This window comes from Aegilops tauschii, chromosome 5 (genome assembly GCF_002575655.3).
Source record: "Aegilops tauschii subsp. strangulata cultivar AL8/78 chromosome 5, Aet v6.0, whole genome shotgun sequence".
Lineage (NCBI taxonomy): Eukaryota > Viridiplantae > Streptophyta > Magnoliopsida > Poales > Poaceae > Aegilops > Aegilops tauschii.
Genome location: NC_053039.3, coordinates 390,773,263 through 390,795,302, shown reverse-complemented (window position 1 = coordinate 390,795,302; position 22,040 = coordinate 390,773,263). Strand labels below are relative to the sequence as shown.

General features: G+C 44.9%; 1 pseudogene; it reads right to left on the bottom strand.

Annotated features, from left to right (window-relative positions):
* Nucleotides 1-1,283: 1,283 nt before the first annotated feature.
* On the bottom strand, nt 1,284-21,551 carry LOC109773724 (protein neprosin-like; annotated as a pseudogene).
* Nucleotides 21,552-22,040: the final 489 nt, after the last annotated feature.

Here is a 22,040-nt window from a genome sequence, read left to right as displayed (position 1 = left end):
GGTGTCCGCCCCCCCCCCCCCCCCCCCCCCCCCCCCGCCTCCGCCCCTGCGTATGACCATCTAAACTTTTTTTAATGTGGCGTGCTCGTATTAGAAAGGGTGTAACAGGTCATCATTGTAGGTGAGGGTGTAGTAGGCAGTAATAGTCCCATTTAACCTCACGGTTATTTTCACAATTCAAAAATGAAGAAAAGCCGGAGCATGAAGAAGAAAAATAAGGGTCCATTCACCTGTTCAAGCAAATAACTTATGTGTCGCCAAAGAAAGCCATAGTATCATCGTTATCTGTCATTAGTCAAAAGCAATATGAACATAATCATCTGCATACAATTCAGGACAACATCCTTCAAATCGCTCACCTAACTTTTTGGTTGCATTTGATTTTTGCAATTTTACAGATCATTCATAAAACATGCTATTCATAGGATGCGTGGCTTCTTGGTTGCAATTTGTCTTTGCGCCAAGGGTGCAACGGGTCATCTGGTTTCATAGAAGACGATGGTCAGTAGACTATTTTTGAGTGATAACATGGTTGCATGTGTATCTAGCTCTGGTGTCAAGCTAGTTGTCACAGCCCTAGAATTGCTTGTAACTAGTTGCATTAAAGCATTCATGCATCATGTTAAATTTCAGTGAAACTTGAAATGGGGATGACCAAACCCTAGCACCAAATTAATTCAAACAGGATCAACCTAAAATAATTCTCAATGATTCCAAAGTGCCCTTCAAAAATGTTCATGATTTATGGGTTGTGGAAAGGGTAAATGTTTGACCTTTGGATAGAAAATGTCTTCGATGATACTTTGGCGAAAGGTATTATAGATCCTACGCTTTTGGTCATCAGTTCTCCAACTAACTTTTTGAGAGACTACTTGACGATGGTACTATACATCCTTGTGGGACATTGTTTTTTGCCTCATATTTATGGACAACAAAAGGAAACAAAACAAGTGGATGGGGGTCTTGTAGTTGCTTAGATACCAGTAAATAGTTTGCAAAATTTTCAAGTTCAATTTTTCTAAATTTTTTACCTCCCCACCCAGTGGTAGAGTCTACAAATCCTCAAAAGGTGTTTTACTTTGTCGTTATTGATAAGCTTCCTCTTGACGATATTTTCTAAAATAGCATTACCAAGATATTTAGCCTTATTTTTGGTGGCTAATTTTAGTTGCACTCTATTTACCATTTAAGTTGCTAACAAAAAGATGCTCTCTTATTCTACTTGGAAGTTATTAAATATATATAATTTAGTTATCCAATGGTTGTATTTTATCTTCCAATAGTTTGAAGTTTGATTAACACATACGTATGTAGCCAAAACCCAATTATCCAAAAAACAAACTTGAGACTAAATTGGGATAGCTGACCTCAGCACCAAATGAGATGGGCATGCAAAAATAAACAAGTGAGGAACGTTGTTTGGCCATTAAGAACATTATTATTTATGACATGCGAAACACACATTTGCTTTCAACCAACACAACCACTTGGTCCACCATAGTGAAAATGGTACCCCTTGTTGATACCAGGAAGGAAATCAGTTTCTGTGTAACAATCCGGCTTGTCAACTAAAGGGGTCATATTAACTGTAATTGGTTCGAAAGCGCGACCTTTGGAGTCGTAGTTCTTAACATGCTTGAAGTACGCAGTTGTCTTGTCGTCATCCTTCTCATCATGAAAGTGACCACTACCCATTGGAGGACCATGAGTACTATTTAAGTAATTGACAAATCCGGTCAATGCTTGTATACGCGGTGTTCCGGAACAAAGTTGCACTGGAAAATAACCCAAGAACGACGGGGTTTGCAAATCGTGACGGTACACCACCCAATCTCCGGATTTGGGATCCTGTAGTCGATGAGAGATGATGTCCATTTTCGTGCAAATGGAAAGTAGAAACATGTTGTAGTTAGCAAGAATCTCGCCTGAAGTAAAAAAAAATAGTTCCTTAACTTGTTCTTATAGTAGTAAAGCACCATACCATATTATTGTGGAGGCATTTATGTGAATTAACCCATAACCATATTTTGCATTCATAAAATCAAACACTATTGATTTTAGTTGTCGGAGAAAATAGCAGCACACTATTAGCCACCCATGTATGTTCATGTTGGAAATATGCCCTAGAGGCAATAATAAAATGGTTATTATTATATTTCCTTGTTCATGATAATTGTCTATTGTTCATGCTATAATTGTGTTATCCGGAAATCGTAATACATGTGTGAATACATAGACCACAACATGTCCCTAGTGAGCCTCTAGTTGACTAGCTCGTTGATCAACAGATAGTCATGGTTTCCTGACTATGGACATTGGATGTCATTGATAACGGGATCACATCATTAGGAGAATGATGTGATGGACAAGACCCAATCCTAAGCATAGCACAAGATCGTGTAGTTCGTTTGCTAGAGCTTTTCCAAATGTCAAGTATCATTTCCTTAGACCATGAGATTGTGCAACTCCCGGATACCATAGGAGTGCTTTGGGTGTGCCAAACGTCACAACGTAACTGGGTGGCTATAAAGGTGCACTACGGGTATCTCCGAAAGTGTCTGTTGGGTTGGCACGAATCGAGACTGGGATTTGTCACTCCGTATGACGGAGAGGTATCTCTGGGCCCACTCGGTAATGCATCATCATAATGAGCTCAATGTGACCAAGTGTTTGGTCATGGGATCATGCATTACGGTACGAGTAAAGTGACTTGCCGGTAACGAGATTGAAGAAGGTATTGGGATACCGACGATCGAATCTCGGGCAAGTAACATACCGATTGACAAAGGGAATTGTACACGGGATTGATTGAATCCTCGACATCGTGGTTCATCCGATGAGATCATCGTGGAACATGTGGGAGCCAACATGGGTATCCAGATCCCGCTGTTGGTTATTGACCGGAGAGTCGTCTCGGTCATGTCTGCATGTCTCCCGAACCCGTAGGGTCTACACACTTAAGGTTCGGTGACGCTAGGGTTGTAGAGATATTAGTATGCGGAAATCCGAAAGTTGTGCGGAGTCCCGGATGAGATCCCGGACGTCACGAGGAGTTCCGGAATGGTCCGGAGGTGAAGAATTGTATATGGGAAGTCCAGTTTCGGCCACCGGGAAAGTTTCGGGGGTCACCGGGACCACCGGAAGGGTCCCGGGGGGTCCACCGGGTGGGGCCACCTATCCCGGAGGGCCCCATGGGCTGAAGTGGGAGGGGAACCAGCCCCTGTTGGGCTGGTGCGCCCCCCTTGGGCCTCCCCCTGCGCCTAGGGTTGGAAACCCTAGGGGTGGGGGGCGCCCCACTTGGCTTGTGGGGCAAGCCACCCCCTTGGCCGCCGCCCCCCTTGGAGATTGGATCTCCTAGGGCCGGCGCCCCCCAGGGGCCCTATATAAAGAGGGGGGAGGGAGGGCAGCCGCACCCAAGCCCCTGGCGCCTCCCTCTCCCTCCCGTGACACCTCTCCCTCTCGCTGAGCTTGGCGAAGCCCTGCCGAGATCCCCGCTGCTTCCACCACCATGCCGTCGTGCTGCTAGATCTCCATCAACGTCTCCCTCCCCCTTGCTGGATCAAGAAGGAGGAGACGTCTTCCCCAACCGTATGTGTGTTGAACGCGGAGGTGCTGTCCGTTCGGCGCTCGGTCGTCGGTGATTTGGATCACGACGAGTACGACTCCATCAACCCCGTTCACTTGAACGCTTCCGCTCGCGATCTACAAGGGTATGTAGATGCACTCTTTTCCCTCTCGTTGCTAGAAGACTCCATAGATTGTTCTTGGTGATGCGTAGAATTTTTTTAATTTTTGCAACGATCTCCAATAGTGGTATCAGAGCTAGGTCTATGCGTAGTTTCTATGCACGAGTAGAACACAAACTTGTTGTGGGCGTAGATGTTGTCAATTTTCTTGCCACTACTAGTCTTATCTTGTTTCGGCGGCATCGTGGGATGAAGCGGTCCGGACCGACCTTACACGTACGCTTACGTGAGACAGGTTCCACCGACTGACATGCACTAGTTGCATAAGGTGGCTAGTGGGTGTCTGTCTCTCCCACTTTAGTCGAATCGGATTCGATGAAAAGGGTCCTTATGAAGGGTAAATAGAAGTTGGCATATCACGTTGTGGTTTTACGTAGGTAAGAAACGTTCTTGCTAGAAACCTATAGAAGCCACATAAAAACATGCAACAACAATTAGAAGACGTCTAACTTGTTTTTGCAGCATATGCCTTGTGATGTGATATGGCCAAAAGGATGTGATGAATGAAATATATGTGATGTATGAGATTGATCATGTTCTTGTAATAGGAATCACGACTTGCATGTCGATGAGTATGACAACCGGCAGGAGCCATAGGAGTTGTCTTAATTTATTTATGACCTGCGTGTCAACATATAACGTCATGTAAATTACTTTACTTTATTGCTAAACCGTTAGCCATAGTAGTAGAAGTAATAAATGACGAGACAACTTCATGAAGACACGATGATGGAGATCATGGTGTCATGCCGGTAACGACGATGATCATGGCGCCCCGAAGATGGAGATCAAAAGGAGCAAAATGATATTGGCCATATCATGTCACTATTTCATTGCATGTGATGTTTATCATGTTTTACATCTTATTTGCTTAGAACGACGGTAGCTTAAATAAGATGATCCCTCGCAATAATTTCAAGAAAGTGTTCCCCCTAACTGTGCACCGTTGCGAAGGTTCGTTGTTTCGAAGCACCACGTGATGATCGGGTGTGATAGATTCTAACGTTCGAATACAACGGGTGTAAGCCAGATTTACACACGCAATACACTTAGGTTGACTTGACGAGCCTAGCATGTACAGACATGGCCTCGGAACACGGAAGACCAAAAGGTCGAGCATGAGTCGTATAGAAGATACGATCAACATGAAGATGTTCACCGATGTTGACTAGTCCGTCTCACGTGATGATCGGACACGACCTAGTTGACTCGGATCATGTTGTTGGAAATATGCCCTAGAGGCAATAATAAATTGGTTATTATTATATTTCCTTGTTCATGATAATCATTTATTATCCATGCTAGAATTGTATTGATAGGAAACTCAGATACATGTGTGGATACATAGACAACACCATGTCCCTAGTAAGCCTCTAGTTGACTAGCTCGTTGATCAATAGATGGTTACGGTTTCCTAACCATGGACATTGGATGTCGTTGATAACGGGATCACATCATTAGGAGAATGATATGATGGACAAGACCCAATCCTAAGCCTAGCACAAGATCGTGTAGTTCGTTTGCTCAGAGCTTTTCTAATGTCAAGTATCATTTCCTTAGACCATGAGATTGTGCAACTCCGGATACCGTAGGAATGCTTTGGGTGTACCAAACGTCACAACGTAACTGGGTGGCTATAAAGGTGCACTACAGGTATCTCCGAAAGTGTCTGTTGGGTTGGCACGAATCGAGACTGGGATTTGTCACTCCGTGTAAACGGAGAGGTATCTCTGGGCCCACTCGGTAGGACATCATCATAATGTGCACAATGTGACCAAGGAGTTGATCACGGGATGATGTGAGTTACGGAACGAGTAAAGAGACTTGCCGGTAACGAGATTGAACAAGGTATCGGGATACCGACGATCGAATCTCGGGCAAGTAACATACCGATAGACAAAGGGAATTGAATACGGGATTGATTGAATCCCCGACATCGTGGTTCATCTGATGAGATCATCGTGGAACATGTGGGAGCCAACATGGGTATCCAGATCCCGCTATTGGTTATTGACCGGAGAACGTCTCGGTCATGTCTGCATGGTTCCCGAACCCGTAGGGTCTACACACTTAAGGTTCGATGACGCTAGGGTTATAGGGAAAGTATGTACGTGGTTACCGAATGTTGTTCGGAGTCCCGGATGAGATCCCAGACGTCACGAGGAGTTCCGGAATGGTCCGGAGGTAAAGATTTATATATGGGAAGTCCTGTTTTGGTCACCGGAAAAGTTTCGGGTGCTATCGGTAATGTACCGGGACCACCGGGAGGGTCCCGGGGGTCCACCGGGTGGGGCCACGTGCCCCAGAGGGCTGCGTGGGCCAAGTGTGGGAGGGGACCAGCCCCAGGTGGGCTGGTGCGCCCCCCCCACAAGAGGCCCAGGGCGCAGGAAAGGGGGGAAGGGGGAAACCCTAGGCACAGATGGGCCTAAGGCCCATCTAGTGGGGCGCCCCCCTTCTCTCCCCCCCCTTGGCCGCCCCCAAGCCCCATCTAGGGCTGGCCGCACCCCTTGGGGGGGGAACCCTAGATGGGGGCGCAGCCCTCCCCCTCCCCTATATATATTGGGGTTTTGGGGCTGCCATACACATGAGAACGTCTCTCTTTCGGCGCAGCCCTACCCCTCTCCCTCCTCCTCCTCTCCCGCGGTGCTTGGCGAAGCCCTGCGGGATTGCCACGCTCCTCCATCACCACCATGCCGTTGTGCTGCTTCTAGACGGAGTCTTCCCCAACCTCTCCCTCTCTCCTTGCTGGATCAAGGCGTGGGAGACGTCACCGGGCTGCACGTGTGTTGAACGCGGAGGCACCGTTCTTCGGTGCTTAGATCGGAATCAACCGCGATCTGAATCGCTGCGAGTACGACTCCTTCATCCGCGTTCTTGCAACGCTTCCGCATCGCGATCTACAATGGTATGTAGATGCACTCCCCTTCCCCTCGTTGCTAGATTACTCCATAGATTGATCTTGGTGATGCGTAGAAAATTTTGAATTTCTGCTACGTTCTCCAACAGTGGCATCATGAGCTAGGTCTATGCGTAGTTTCTATGCACGAGTAGAACACAAAGTAGTTGTGGGCGTAGATGTTGCCAATTCTTCTTGCCGCTACTAGTCTTATCTTGTTTCGGCGGCATTGTGGGATGAAGCGGCCCGGACCGACCTTACACGTACGCTTACGTGAGACAGGTTCCACCGACTGACATGCACTAGTTGCATAAGGTGGCTAGTGGGTGTCTGTCTCTCCCACTTTAGTCGGAACGGATTCGATGAAAAGGGTCCTTATGAAGGGTAAATAGAAATTGGCATATCACATTGTGGTTTTACGTAGGTAAGAAACGTTCTTGCTAGAAACCTATACAAGCCACGTAAAAACTTGCAACAACAATTAGAGGACGTCTAACTTGTTTTTGCAGCATGTGCTATGTGATGTGATATGGCCAGAAGATGTGATGAATGATATATGTGATGTATGAGATTGATCATATTCTTGTAATAGGAATCACGACTTGCATGTCGATGAGTATGACAACCGGCAGGAGCCATAGGAGTTGTCTTTATTTTTTGTATGACCTGCGTGTCATTGAATAACGCCATGTAAATTACTTTACTTTATTGCTAAGCGCGTTAGCCATAGAAGTAGAAGTAATCATTGGCGTGACAACTTCATGAAGACACAATGATGGAGATCATGATGATGGAGATCATGGTGTCATGCCGGTGACAAAGATGATCATGGTGCCCCGAAGATGGAGATCAAAGGAGCAAAATGATATTGGCCATATCATGTCACTATTTGATTGCATGTGATGTTTATCATGTTATGCATCTTATTTGCTTAGAACGACGGTAGCATAAATAAGATGATCCCTCACTAAAATTTCAAGAGAAGTGTTCCCCCTAACTGTGCACCGTTGCGAAGGTTCGTTGTTTCGAAGCACCACGTGATGATCGGGTGTGATAGATTCTAACGTTCGAATACAACGGGTGTTGACGAGCCTAGCATGTACAGACATGGCCTCGGAACACATGCGAAACACTTAGATTGACTTGACGAGCCTAGCATGTACAGACATGGCCACGGAACACAAGAGACCGAAAGGTCGAGCATGAGTCGTATAGAAGATACGATCAACATGGAGATGTTCACCGATGATGACTAGTCCGTCTCACGTGATGATCGGACACGGCCTAGTTTGACTCGGATCATGTATCACTTAGATGACTAGAGGGATGTCTATCTGAGTGGGAGTTCATAATCAGATGAACTTCATTATCATGAACATAGTCAAAAAGGTCTTTGCAAATTATGTCATAGCTTGCGCTTTAGTTCTACTGGTTAAGATATGTTCCTAGAGAAAATTTAGTTGAAAGTTGGTAGTAGCAATTATGCGGACTGGGTCCGTAAACTGAGGATTGTCCTCATTGCTGCACAGAAGGCTTATGTCCTTAATGCACCACTCGGTGTGCTGAACCTCAGCGTCATCTGTAGATGTTGCGAAACATCTGACATACACGTTTTGATGACTACGTGATAGTTCAGTGAGTAATGCTAACGGTTTAGAATTGTGGCACCAAAGACGGGTTTTTGAAACGTCGCAGAACATATGAGATGTTCCGAAGACTGAAATTGGGATTTCGGACTAGTGCCCACGTCAAGAGGTATGAGACCTCTGACAAGTTTCTTAAGCCTGCAGACTAAGGGAGAAAAGCTCAATCGTTGAGCATGTGCTCAGATTGTCTGAGTGCCACAATCGCTTGAATCGAGTGGGAGTTAATCTTCTAGATGAGATAGTGATGGTTCTCCATAATCACTGCCACCAAGCTATTAGAGCTTCGTGATGAACTATAAATATCAAGGATAGATGATGATCCTTGAGCAACTCGCGATGTTTGACACCGCGAAAGTAGAAATCAAGAAGGAGCATCAATTGTTGATGGTTAGTAAAACCACTAGTTTCTAGAAGGGCAAGGGCAAAAGGGATACTTCATGAAACAACAAATCGTTTGCTACTCTAGTGAAGAATCCCAAGGTTGAACCCAAACCCGAGACTAAGTGCTTCTGTAATGAGGGGAACGGTCACTGAAGCAGTACTACCCTAGATACTTGGTAGATGAGAAGGCAGGCAAGGTCGACAGAAGTATATTGGATATACATTATATGAATGTGTACTTTACTAGTACTCCTAGCAGCACCAGGGTATTAGATACCGGTTCGGTTGCTAAGTGTTAGTAACTCAAAATAAAAGCTGCGGAATAAACGGAGACTGGCTAAAGGTGAGATGACGATGTGTGTTGGAAGTGTTTCCGAGGTTGATGTGATCAAGCATCGCATGCTCCCTCTACTATCGAGATTTGGTGTTTGCGTTGAGCATGATTGGATTATGTTTATCGCAATACGGTTATTCATTTAAGGAGAATAATGGTTACTTTGTTTATTTGAATAATACCTTCAATGGTCTTGCACCTAAAATGAATCTCGATCGCAGTGATACACATGTTCGTGCCAAAAGATATAAAATAGTAATGATAGTACCACATACTTGTGGAACTGCCATTTGAGTCATACTGGTATAGAACACATGAAGAAGCTCCATGTAGATGGATCTCTGGACTCAGTCATTTTTTAAAAGATTGAGACATGCAAACCATGTCTATTGGTATATATGCATGAAGAAACTCCATGCAGATGGATCGTTTGGACTCACTTGATTTTGAATCACTTGAGACATGCAAATCATACCACATGGGCAAGATGACTATAAGGCCTCGTTTTCAGTAAGATGGAACAAGAGAGCAACTTATTGGAAGTAATACATTTTGATGTATGCTGTCCAATGAGTGCTGAGGCATGCAGTGGATATCGTTATGTTCTTACTTCACAGATGGTTTGAGTAGATGCTGAGTGTATTTACTTGATGAAACACAAGTCTGAATTATTGAAAGGTTCAAGTAATTTCAGAGTGAAGTTGAAGATCGTTGTGACAAGAGGATAAAATGTCTGTGATATGATCATAGAGATGAGTATCTGAGTTACGAGTTTGGCACACAATTAAGACATTGTGGAAAGTGTTTCATAATTAATACCGCCTGGAACACCATAGTGTGATGGTGTGTCCGAACATCATAACTACACCCTATTGGATATGGTGCATGCCATGATGTCTCTTATCGAATTACCACTATCGTTTATGGGTTAGGCATTAGAGACAACTGCATTCACTTTAAATAGGGCACCACGCAATTCCGTTGAGATGACACCGTTTAGAGAAACCTAAGTTGTCGTTTCTTAAAAGTTTGGGGCTGCGATGCTTATGTGAAAAAGTTTCAGGCTGATAAGCTCGAACCCAAAGCGGATAAATGCATCTTCATAGAAAACCCAAAACAGTTGGGTATACCTCCTATTTCAGATCTGGAAGCAAAAGTAATTGCTTCTAGAAACGGGTCCTTTCTCGAGGAAAAGTTTCTCTCGAAAGAATTGAGTGGGAGGATGGTGGAGACTTGATAAGGTTATTGAACCGTCACTTCAACTAGTGTGTAGCAGGGCACAGGAAGTTGTTCCTGTGGCACCTACACCAATTGAAGTGGAAGCTTATGATGGTGATCATGAAACTTCGGATCAAGTCACTACCAAACCTCATAGGACGACGAGGATGCGTAATACTTCAGAGTAGTACGTGATCCTGTCTTGGAAGTCATGTTGTTGGACAACGATGAACCTATGAGCTATGGAGAAGCGATGGTGGGCCCATATTCCGACAAATGGTTAGAAGCCATGAAATCCGAGATAAATGGATCTTTAAGAAGAAGACGAACATGGACGGTAAGGTTGCCGTCTATGAAGCTCGACTTGTGGCAAAGAGTATTTTCACAAGTTCAAGGAGTTGACTACGATGAGATTTTCTCATCCGTAGCGACGCTTAAGTCCGTCGGAATCATGTTAGCATTAGCTGCATTTATGAAATCTGGCAGATGGATGTCAAAACAAGTTTCCTTACCAGTTTTCGTAAGGAAAGGTTGTATGTGATACAATCAGAAAGGTTTTGTCGATCCTAAGGATGCTAAAAGGTATGCTAGCTCCAGCGATCCTTCCATGGACTAGAGCAAGCATCTCGGAGTCAGAATATAAGCTTTGATGGAGCGATCAAAGTTTTTGGGTTTATACAAAGTTTGTTAGAAACTTGTATTTACAATAAAGTGAGTGGGAGCGCTACAACATTTCTGATAAGTATATGTGAATGACATATTGTTGATCTGAAATGATGTAAAATTTCTGGAAAGCATAAAGGGTTGTTTGAAAGGAGTTTTTCAAAGGAAGACCTGGATAAAGCTGCTTTCATATTGGGCATCAAGATCTATAGAGATAGATCAAGACGCCTGATGATACTTTCAAAGAACGCACACCTTGACATGATTTTGAAAGAGTTCAAAATAGATCAGCAAAGAAGGAGTTCTTGGCTGTGTTACAAGGTGTGAGCATTGAGTAAGACTCAAGACCTGACCACAGCAGAAGAGAGAGAAAGGACGAAGGTCGTCCCCTATGCTTTAGACGTAGGCTCTATAGTATGCTATGCTGTGTACCGCACATGTAGTGTGCCTTGCCATGAGTTGGTCAAGGGGTACAATAGTGATCCGGGAATGGATCACATGACATCGGTCGAACTTATCCTTAGTATCTAGTGGACTAAGGAATTTTCTCGATTATGGAGGTGAAATGGAGTTCGTCGTAAAGGGTTACGTCGATGCGAACTTTGACACTAATCCGGATGGCTCTGAGTAGTAAACCGGATTCGTATAGTAGAGCAATTATTTGAAATGGCTTCAAGTAGCGCGTGGTAGCATCCACAAGATGACATAGATATTCTTAAAGCACACACGGATCTGAAAGGTTCAGACCCGTTGACTAATAACCTCTCTCACAAGCATAACATGATCAAACCAGAACTCATTGAGTGTTAATCACAAGGTGATGTGAACTAGACTGTTGACTCTAGTAAACTCTTGGGTGTTGGTCACATGGTGATGTGACCTATGAGTGTTAATCACATGGTGATGTGGACTAGATTATTGACTCTAGTGCAAGTGGGAGACTGTTGGAAATATGCCCTAGAGGCAATAATAAATTGGTTATTATTATATTTCCTTGTTCATGATAATCGTTTATTATCCATGCTAGAATTGTATTGATAGGAAACTCAGATACATGTGTGGATACATAGACAACACCATGTCCCTAGTAAGCCTCTAGTTGACTAGCTCGTTGATCAATAGATGGTTACGGTTTCCTAACCATGGACATTGGATGTCGTTGATAACGGGATCACATCATTAGGAGAATGATGTGATGGACAAGACCCAATCCTAAGCCTAGCACAAGATCGTGTAGTTCGTTTGCTCAGAGCTTTTCTAATGTCAAGTATCATTTCCTTAGACCATGAGATTGTGCAACTCCCGGATACCGTAGGAATGCTTTGGGTGTACCAAACGTCACAACGTAACTGGGTGGCTATAAAGGTGCACTACAGGTATCTCCGAAAGTGTCTGTTGGGTTGGCACGAATCGAGACTGGGATTTGTCACTCCGTGTAAACGGAGAGGTATCTCTGGGCCCACTCGGTAGGACATCATCATAATGTGCACAATGTGACCAAGGAGTTGATCACGGGATGATGTGAGTTACGGAACGAGTAAAGAGACTTGCCGGTAACGAGATTGAACAAGGTATCGGGATACCGACGATCGAATCTCGGGCAAGTAACATACCGATAGACAAAGGGAATTGAATACGGGATTGATTGAATCCCCAACATCGTGGTTCATCCGATGAGATCATCGTGGAACATGTGGGAGCCAAGATGGGTATCCAGATCCCGCTGTTGGTTATTGACCGGAGAACGTCTCGGTCATGTCTGCATGGTTCCCGAACCCGTAGGGTCTACACACTTAAGGTTCGATGACGCTAGGGTTATAGGGAAAGTATGTACGTGGTTACCGAATGTTGTTCGGAGTCCCGGATGAGATCCTGGACGTCACGAGGAGTTCCGGAATGGTCCGGAGGTAAAGATTTATATATGGGAAGTCCTGTTTTGGTCACCGGAAAAGTTTCGGGTGCTATCGGTAATGTACCGGGACCACCGGGAGGGTCCCGGGGGTCCACCGGGTGGGGCCACGTGCCCCAGAGGGCTGCGTGGGCCAAGTGTGGGAGGGGACCAGCCCCAGGTGGGCTGGTGCACCCCCCCCCCCCACAAGAGGCCCAGGGCGCAGGAAAGGGGGGAAGGGGGAAACCCTAGGCACAGATGGGCCTAAGGCCCATCTAGTGGGGCGCCCCCCTTCTCTCCCCCCCCTTGGCCGCCCCCAAGCCCCATCTAGGGCTGGCCGCACCCCTTGGGGGGGAACCCTAGATGGGGGCGCAGCCCTCCCCCTCCCCTATATATATTGGGGTTTTGGGGCTGCCATACACATGAGAACGTCTCTCTTTCGGCGCAGCCCTACCCCTCTCCCTCCTCCTCCTCTCCCGCGGTGCTTGGCGAAGCCCTGCGGGATTGCCACGCTCCTCCATCACCACCATGCCGTTGTGCTGCTGCTAGACGGAGTCTTCCCCAACCTCTCCCTCTCTCCTTGCTGGATCAAGGCGTGGGAGACGTCACCGGGCTGCACGTGTGTTGAACGCGGAGGCACCGTTCTTCGGTGCTTAGATCGGAATCAACCGCGATCTGAATCGCTGCGAGTACGACTCCTTCATCCGCGTTCTTGCAACGCTTCCGCATCGCGATCTACAATGGTATGTAGATGCACTCCCCTTCCCCTCGTTGCTAGATTACTCCATAGATTGATCTTGGTGATGCGTAGAAAATTTTGAATTTCTGCTATGTTCTCCAACACATGTTTCACTTAGATGACTAGAGGGATGTCTATCTGAGTGGGAGTTCATTGAATAATTTGATTAGATGAACTTAATTATCATGAACTTAGTCTAAAATCTTTACAATATGTCTTGTAGATCAAATGGCCCACATAATGTTGCCCTCAACTTCAACGCGTTCCTAGAGAAAACCAAGCTGAAAGATGATGGCAGCAACTATACGGACTGGGTCCGGAACCTGAGGATCATCCTCATAGCTGCCAAGAAAGATTATGTCCTAGAAGCACCGCTAGGTGACGCACCCATCCCAGAGAACCAAGACGTTATGAACGCTTGGCAGCAGCGTGCTGCTGATTACTCCCTCGTTCAGTGCGGCATGCTTTACAGCTTAGAACCGGGGCTCCAAAAGCGTTTTGAGCAACACGGAGCATATGAGATGTTTGAAGAGCTAAAAATGGTTTTCCAAGCTCATGCCCGGGTCGAGAGATATGAAGTCTCCGACAAGTTCTTCAGTTGTAAGATGGAGGAAAATAGTTCCGTCAGTGAGCACATACTCAAAATGTCTGGGTTACACAACCGCTTGACTCAGCTGGGAGTTAATCTCCCGGATGACGCGGTCATTGACAGAATCCTTCAGTCGCTTCCACCGAGCTACAAGAGCTTTGTGATGAACTTCAATATGCAGGGGATGGAAAAGACCATTCCTGAGGTATATTCAATGCTGAAATCAGGGGAGGTGGAGATCAAAAAGGAACATCAAGTGTTGATGGTGAATAAAACCACTAAGTTCAAGAAAGGCAAGGGTAAGAAGAACTTCAAGAAGGACGGCAAGGGAGTTGCCGGGAAGAAGCCAAAGAATGGACCCAAGCCTGAGACTGAGTGCTTTTATTGCAAGGGAAGTGGTCACTGGAAGCGGAACTGCCCCAAGTACTTAGCAGACAAGAAGGCCGGCAACACCAAAGGTATATGTGATATACATGTTATTGATGTGTACCTTACCAGCACTCGTAGTAGCTCCTGGGTATTTGATACCGTTGCGGTTGCTCATATTTGTAACTCAAAGCAGGAGCTGCGGAATAAATGGAGACTGGCAAAGGACGAGGTGACGATGCGCGTCGGGAATGGTTCCAAGGTCGATGTGATCGCCGTCGGCACGCTACCTCTACATTTACCTACGGGATTAGTTTTAAACCTCAATAATTGTTATTTAGTGCCAGCTTTGAGCATGAACATTCTATCTGGATCTCGTTTAATGCGAGATGGCTACTCATTTAAATCCGAGAATAATGGTTGTTCTATTTATATGAGAGATATGTTTTATGGTCATGCCCCGCTAGTCAATGGTTTATTCTTAATGAATCTCGAACGTGATGTTACACATATTCATAGTGTGAATACCAAAAGATGTAAAGTTGATAACGATAGTCCCACATACTTGGGCACTGCCGCCTTGGTCACATTGGTGTCAAGCGCATGAAGAAGCTCCATGCTGATGGACTTTTAGAGTCTCTCGATTATGAATCATTTGACACATGCGAACCATGCCTCATGGGAAAAATGACCAAGACTCCGTTCTCCGGAACAATGGAGCGAGCAACCAACTTATTAGAAATCATACATACTGATGTGTGCGGTCCAATGAGTGTTGAGGCTCGCGGAGGCTATCATTATGTTCTCACTCTCACTGATGACTTGAGTAGATATGGGTATGTCTACCTAATGAAACACAAGTCTGAGACCTTTGAAAAGTTCAAGGAATTTCAGAGTGAGGTTGAGAATCAACGTGACAGGAAAATAAAATTCTTATGATCAGATCGTGGAGGGGAATATTTGAGTCACGAATTTGGCACACACTTAAGGAAATGTGGAATAGTTTCACAACTCACGCCGCCTGGAACACCTCAGCGAAATGGTGTGTCCGAACGTCGTAATCGCACTCTATTGGATATGGTGCGATCTATGATGTCTCTTACCGATCTACCGCTCTCATTTTGGGGCTATGCTTTAGAGACTGCCGCATTCACTTTAAATAGGGCTCCGTCGAAATCCGTTGAGACGACACCGTATGAATTATGGTTTGGGAAGAAACCTAAGCTGTCGTTTCTAAAAGTTTGGGGATGCGATGCTTATGTCAAGAAACTTCAACCTGAAAAGCTCGAACCCAAGTCGGAAAAATGCGTCTTCATAGGATACCCTAAGGAAACCATTGGGTATACCTTCTACCTCAGATCCGAAGGCAAGATCTCTGTTGCCAAGAACGGGTCCTTTCTGGAAAAAGAGTTTCTCTCGAAAGAAGTAAGTGGGAGGAAAGTGGAACTTGATGAAGTACTACCTCTTGAACCGGAAAGTAGCGCAGCTCAGGAAGATGTTCCTGTGGTGCCTGCACTGACTAGAGAGGAAGCTAATGATGATGATCAAGGTACTTCGGATCAAGTTACTACTGAACTTCCAGGTCCACGAGGACACGTTCCACACCAGAGTGGTATGGCAACCCTGTCCTGGAAATCATGTTGTTAGAAAACGGCGAACCTTCAAACTATGAAGAAGCAATGGCGGGCCCAGATTCCGAAAAATGGCTAGAAGCCATGAAATCCGAGATAGGATCCATGCATGAAAACGAAGTATGGACTTTGACTGACTTGCCCGATGATCGGCGAGCCATAGAAAATAAATGGATCTTTAAGAAGAAGACAGACGCAGATGGTAATGTGACCATCTATAAGGCTCGACTTGTCGCTAAGGGTTATCGACAAGTTCAAGCGGTTGACTACGATGATACTTTGTCCTCCGTAGCGAAGCTGAAGTCCGTTCGAATCATGTTAGCAATTGCCACATTCTATGATTATGAGATATGGCAAATGGACGTCAAAATGGCATTCCTTAACGGCTTTCTTAAGGAAGAATTGTATATGATGCAGCCGGAAGGTTTTGTCGATCCTAAGAATGCTAACAAGGTATGCAAGCTCCAGCGCTCCATCTATGGGCTGGTGCAAGCATCTCGGAGTTGGAACATTCGATTTGATGAGATGATCAAAGCATTTGGGTTTACACAGACTTATGGAGAAGCCTGTGTTTACAAGAAAGTGAGTGGGAGCTCTGTAGCATTTCTCATATTATATGTGGATGACATACTGTTGATGGGAAATGATATAGAATTCTTGGGAAGCATAAAGGCCTACTTGAACAAGTGTTTTTCAATGAAGGACCTTGGAGAAGCTGCTTATATATTAGGCATCAAGATCTATAGAGATAGATCAAGACGCCTCATTGGTCTTTCACAAAGTACGTACCTTGACAAGATATTGAAGAAGTTCAATATGGATCAGTCCAAGAAGGGGTTCTTGCCTGTATTGCAAGGTGTGCAATTGAGCACGGCTCAATGCCCGACCACGGCAGAAGATAGAGAAAAGATGAGTGTCGTCCCCTATGCCTCGGCCATAGGGTCTATTATGTATGCCATTTTGTGTACCAGACCTGATGTAAACCTTGCCGTAAGTTTGGTAGGAAGGTACCAAAGTAATCCCGGCATGGAACACTGGACAGCGGTTAAGAATATCCTGAAGTACCTGAAGAGGACTAAGGATATGTTTCTCGTTTATGGAGGTGACGAAGAGCTCGTCGTAAAGGGTTACGTCGATGCTAGCTTCGACACAGATCTGGATGACTCTAAGTCACAAACCGGATACGTGTATATTTTGAATGGTGGGGCAGTAAGCTGGTGCAGTTGCAAGCAAAGCGTTGTGGTGGGATCTACATGTGAAGTGGAATACATGGCGGCCTTAGAGGCAGCACAAGAAGCAATCTGGGTGAAGGAGTTCATTACCGACCTAGGAGTTATTCCCAATGCGTCGGGCCCGATGACTCTCTTCTGTGACAACACTGGAGCTATTGCCCTTGCCAAGGAGCCCAGGTTTCACAGGAAGACCAGGCATATCAAGCGTCGCTTCAACTTCATTCGTGAAAATGTTCAAAATGGAGACATGGATATTTGTAAAGTACATACGGACCTGAATGTAGCAGATCCATTGACTAAACCTCTCCCTAGAGCAAAACATGATCAACACCAGAACTCTATGGGTGTTCGATTCATCACTGCGTAACTAGATTATTGACTCTAGTGCAAGTGGGAGACTGTTGGAAATATGCCCTAGAGGCAATAATAAAATGGTTATTATTATATTTCCTTGTTCATGATAATTGTCTATTGTTCATGCTATAATTGTGTTATCCGGAAATCGTAATACATGTGTGAATACATAGACCACAACATGTCCCTAGTGAGCCTCTAGTTGACTAGCTCGTTGATCAACAGATAGTCATGGTTTCCTGACTATGGACATTGGATGTCATTGATAACGGGATCACACCATTAGGAGAATGATGTGATGGACAAGACCCAATCCTAAGCATAGCACAAGATCGTGTAGTTTGTTTGCTAGAGCTTTTCCAAATGTCAAGTATCATTTCCTTAGACCATGAGATTGTGCAACTCCCGGATACCATAGGAGTGCTTTGGGTGTGCCAAACGTCACAACGTAACTGGGTGGCTATAAAGGTGCACTACGGGTATCTCCGAAAGTGTCTGTTGGGTTGGCACGAATCGAGACTGGGATTTGTCACTCCGTATGACGGAGAGGTATCTCTGGGCCCACTCGGTAATGCATCATCATAATGAGCTCAATGTGACCAAGTGTTTGGTCACGGGATCATGCATTACGGTACGAGTAAAGTGACTTGCCGGTAACGAGATTGAAGAAGGTATTGGGATACCGACGATCGAATCTCGGGCAAGTAACGTACCGATTGACAAAGGGAATTGTACACGAGATTGATTGAATCCTCGACATCGTGGTTCATCCGATGAGATCATCGTGGAACATGTGGGAGCCAACATGGGTATCCAGATCCCGCTGTTGGTTATTGACCGGAGAGTCGTCTCGGTCATGTCTGCATGTCTCCCGAACCCGTAGGGTCTACACACTTAAGGTTCGGTGACGCTAGGGTTGTAGAGATATTAGTATGCGGAAATCCGAAAGTTGTTCGGAGTCCCGGATGAGATCCCGGATGTCACGAGGAGTTCCAGAATGGTCCGGAGGTGAAGAATTGTATATAGGAAGTCCAGTTTCGGCCACCGGGAAAGTTTCGGGGGTCACCGGTATTGTACCGGGTGGGGCCACCTATCCCGGAGGGCCCCATGGGCTGAAGTGGGAGGGGAACCAGCCCCTGTTGGGCTGGTGCGCCCCCCTGGGGCCTCCCCCTGCGCCTAGGGTTGGAAACCCTAGGGGTGGGGGGCGCCCCACTTGGCTTGGGGGGCAAGCCACCCCCTTGGCCGCCGCCCCCCTTGGAGATTGGATCTCCTAGGGCCGGCCCCCCCCAGGGGCCCTATATAAAGAGGGGGGAGGAAGGGCAGCCGCACCCAAGCCCCTGGCGCCTCCCTCTCCCTCCCGTGACACCTCTCCCTCTCGCTGAGCTTGGCGAAGCCCTGCCGAGATCCCCGCTGCTTCCACCACCACGCCGTCGTGCTGCTGGATCTCCATCAACCTCTCCCTCCCCCTTGCTGGATCAAGAAGGAGGAGACATCTTCCCCAACCGTACGTGTGTTGAACGCGGAGGTGCCGTCCGTTCGGCGCTCGGTCATCGGTGATTTGGATCACGATGAGTACGACTCCATCAACCCCATTCACTTGAACGCTTCCGCTCGCGATCTACAAGGGTATGTAGATGCACTCTTTTCCCTCTCGTTGCTAGAAGACTCCATAGATTGTTCTTGGTGATGCGTAGAAATTTTTTAATTTCTGCAACGATCTCCAACAGTTCAAATGTAATCATGTATCGGTATGTTCAGATTTAATCATGTACTGGTATATTAGTATTTAAACCGGGATAAAGGGTGCACCTTATTAAGACTAAGCCTAACGTAGTGGTCATACTCGCCATAACTTGATGGGGAGTAACCGCTTGCCAAGGCACTAGTGCAGCTCCACTTGCAGGAACAAATCCTTTGCACCGCAAGTTGTAGCAGCCCGCTGATTTAAAGTCCTTCTGGAAAATGGTTGAAGAAAACTTTAGTCTTGTTGATGTACAAATACCTACACTTAGATTGATACCTATATGTTTTATTAAACGTTTAAGTTTACACTTACCGTCCAATATGTGAAGAAACGGACATCTCTGTTATGATACAAAGAAGGGGATACCTACAAGCCAAAGCATAATTTGAAGTATCAGTTTATTGGGTAGTCCTGGTCGAGTTACGATGATGAGTGTTATGTTTATACATGAAACCCGGCTTCAATTAAGTTGTAGTGTCCTCCATCTTGACAATAAATTTGTATGGATGCTCCGGAGTCTTGAGAGTATTCTTGATTTGGTGAACCCCATATACTAATTTCAGCTCGAAGGCCATAGAATCCTCCTAGTCTAGTGCGCCACATAGCATACTATGAATAATAAGGTGTATATCAAATTAGTGAATACTAAAAAATATTGTACAGTGCAAACAAGATTAGCATAACGAATGTGAGTGCATTTTCTTGGAGTTGGTATGAGGTCTTATGGCGTGGATATCCTCGTGCTCATTTGGATGCTATCTAGATTTTCCTGACATCGTGTCCAGTAGGTTACTCCTGATTTGGCTTGCCTGACATGGTGTAAGGTCAGTGCAACGGGAACTCTTGGTGGCGGTGCACTACTTTTTTTTTGGAACTCATGGTCGGTCGGATGGTGTGGCTCGGGTGCTTTTCAAGGATGTAAGTGCCTTCTCTCCTCTTTGTGGAGGAATAAAGTTGGATCTGACTATCACATATAGAGGTGCATGGTATTCTGCCATATTTTTGTCACGTCAAGTCACCACTAAACCATGTCCTAGGTTCCTTTTCAAGCTAGTTGGTTGTCGGTGTTTTCGTGGCATATTTTGTTTGTAGTGTCCATCACTTCATATCCAATATACATTGGGATCCAAGGTTAATTCATTTAGGTGTATGTCTTTGTATATGGTAGTTTTTCTTTTGAATGTTTGTATGGGAGACCCATACAGTATAAATATGAGCATCGGTATTTGAAACCTGGTGGGTGGAGTCGTACCCCCCCTCCCCCAACTCCACCACCGTACGAAGAGATGGTTCTCCTCGTGTTTGATATTCATCCGGTTTTCTCCTAATTAATTATTAAGGAAATATGTTCTTAATAAAATGCATACATTTTTCGTCTATAGAGAAATGGATTTTGAGTAAGCATACAAGATTGCTAAACCAGGTGTCGAGATAAATGATTTTTGAAATATGCACCTTGTCTCCCTCACTAATGACCAAAATTTAGCTTCACCGGCTAGGACTTAGGTAGGTCATCATGCATGTGGATTTCTATTGTTGTTTCTCTGGCATTTAAGTACATGCGCTTGCTTGGCTTCGAAAAAACCCTGAGAGAGAGGGAAGGAGAGAGAGGGAAGGAGAGGGGGGAGAGAGAGAGAGTACATGAGAAATAATATTGCCTCCTCCATCTTGATTTTTTACAAACGGAAAAGGCATATGCCTGAAAAGAGTGGTGTTCTGTAAAAAAATGTTAGTTCTTCGCTAGTAGCATAATTGTTGCGTCAAGCTCATAGACTACAAGTATTTCTTTTGACACCAAATGTCCTAATTGATAATCTGGCACATGATTAATAGAGAATAGTACCAACTCGCTACAAATAATATTGATCATCAGGATCAAATCATCAAGTAGGATAGGGTGAATAAATAAGGAACATAACAAGACTATGCATCGAAGGCTAAAACTACACTTTATTTACCTTCTTATTCATTTGTAAATTGCCACCTACATCTGTCGATTGAGCCAAAGTGATGCAGTAAGGCGTGAACGAAAAGCACAAAAAGATTGATGTAACAACATAACCACAACCCATGGGTACAAGGAAATGTGTTATTTTAGTGAAACTCGAAATCGAGTGCTTCCTTATTTAGATGGATGTTATGTGAAGAATGTGATATATATACATATATAGAGAGAGAGTATATCCACATTTTGTATAAAATCTTTAGACTACATATGCAGATTCACTCAACATTTAATGAAAGATATTGGGTGGTCTATCTTCTTTTGATATGGATATAGATCAATTGTCCCATGAATCTTCACTAATAATGTGTTGCATTACATTTGTTTCATGATCAAGGAGTCGGCGGAACTAGCAACAACTTGGATACAACGTTTTTGATAGGAAACCACTTATGTAAATCAAGCATTATTTTGATTTTTTAATGTAGCTACTAACTCAGATTTCAACCTTCCAAATCATGAAATTATTTGGACTATCTAATGTAGCAAATAACTTGTAATCTTAATGACTGATGATATAATTTTTCCTTTTTTCGAGGATAGTTTGTTTCAAAATGTTGGTTTGATCATTCTAATAAAAGAAATAAATATGTGTGCCAACAAGATGA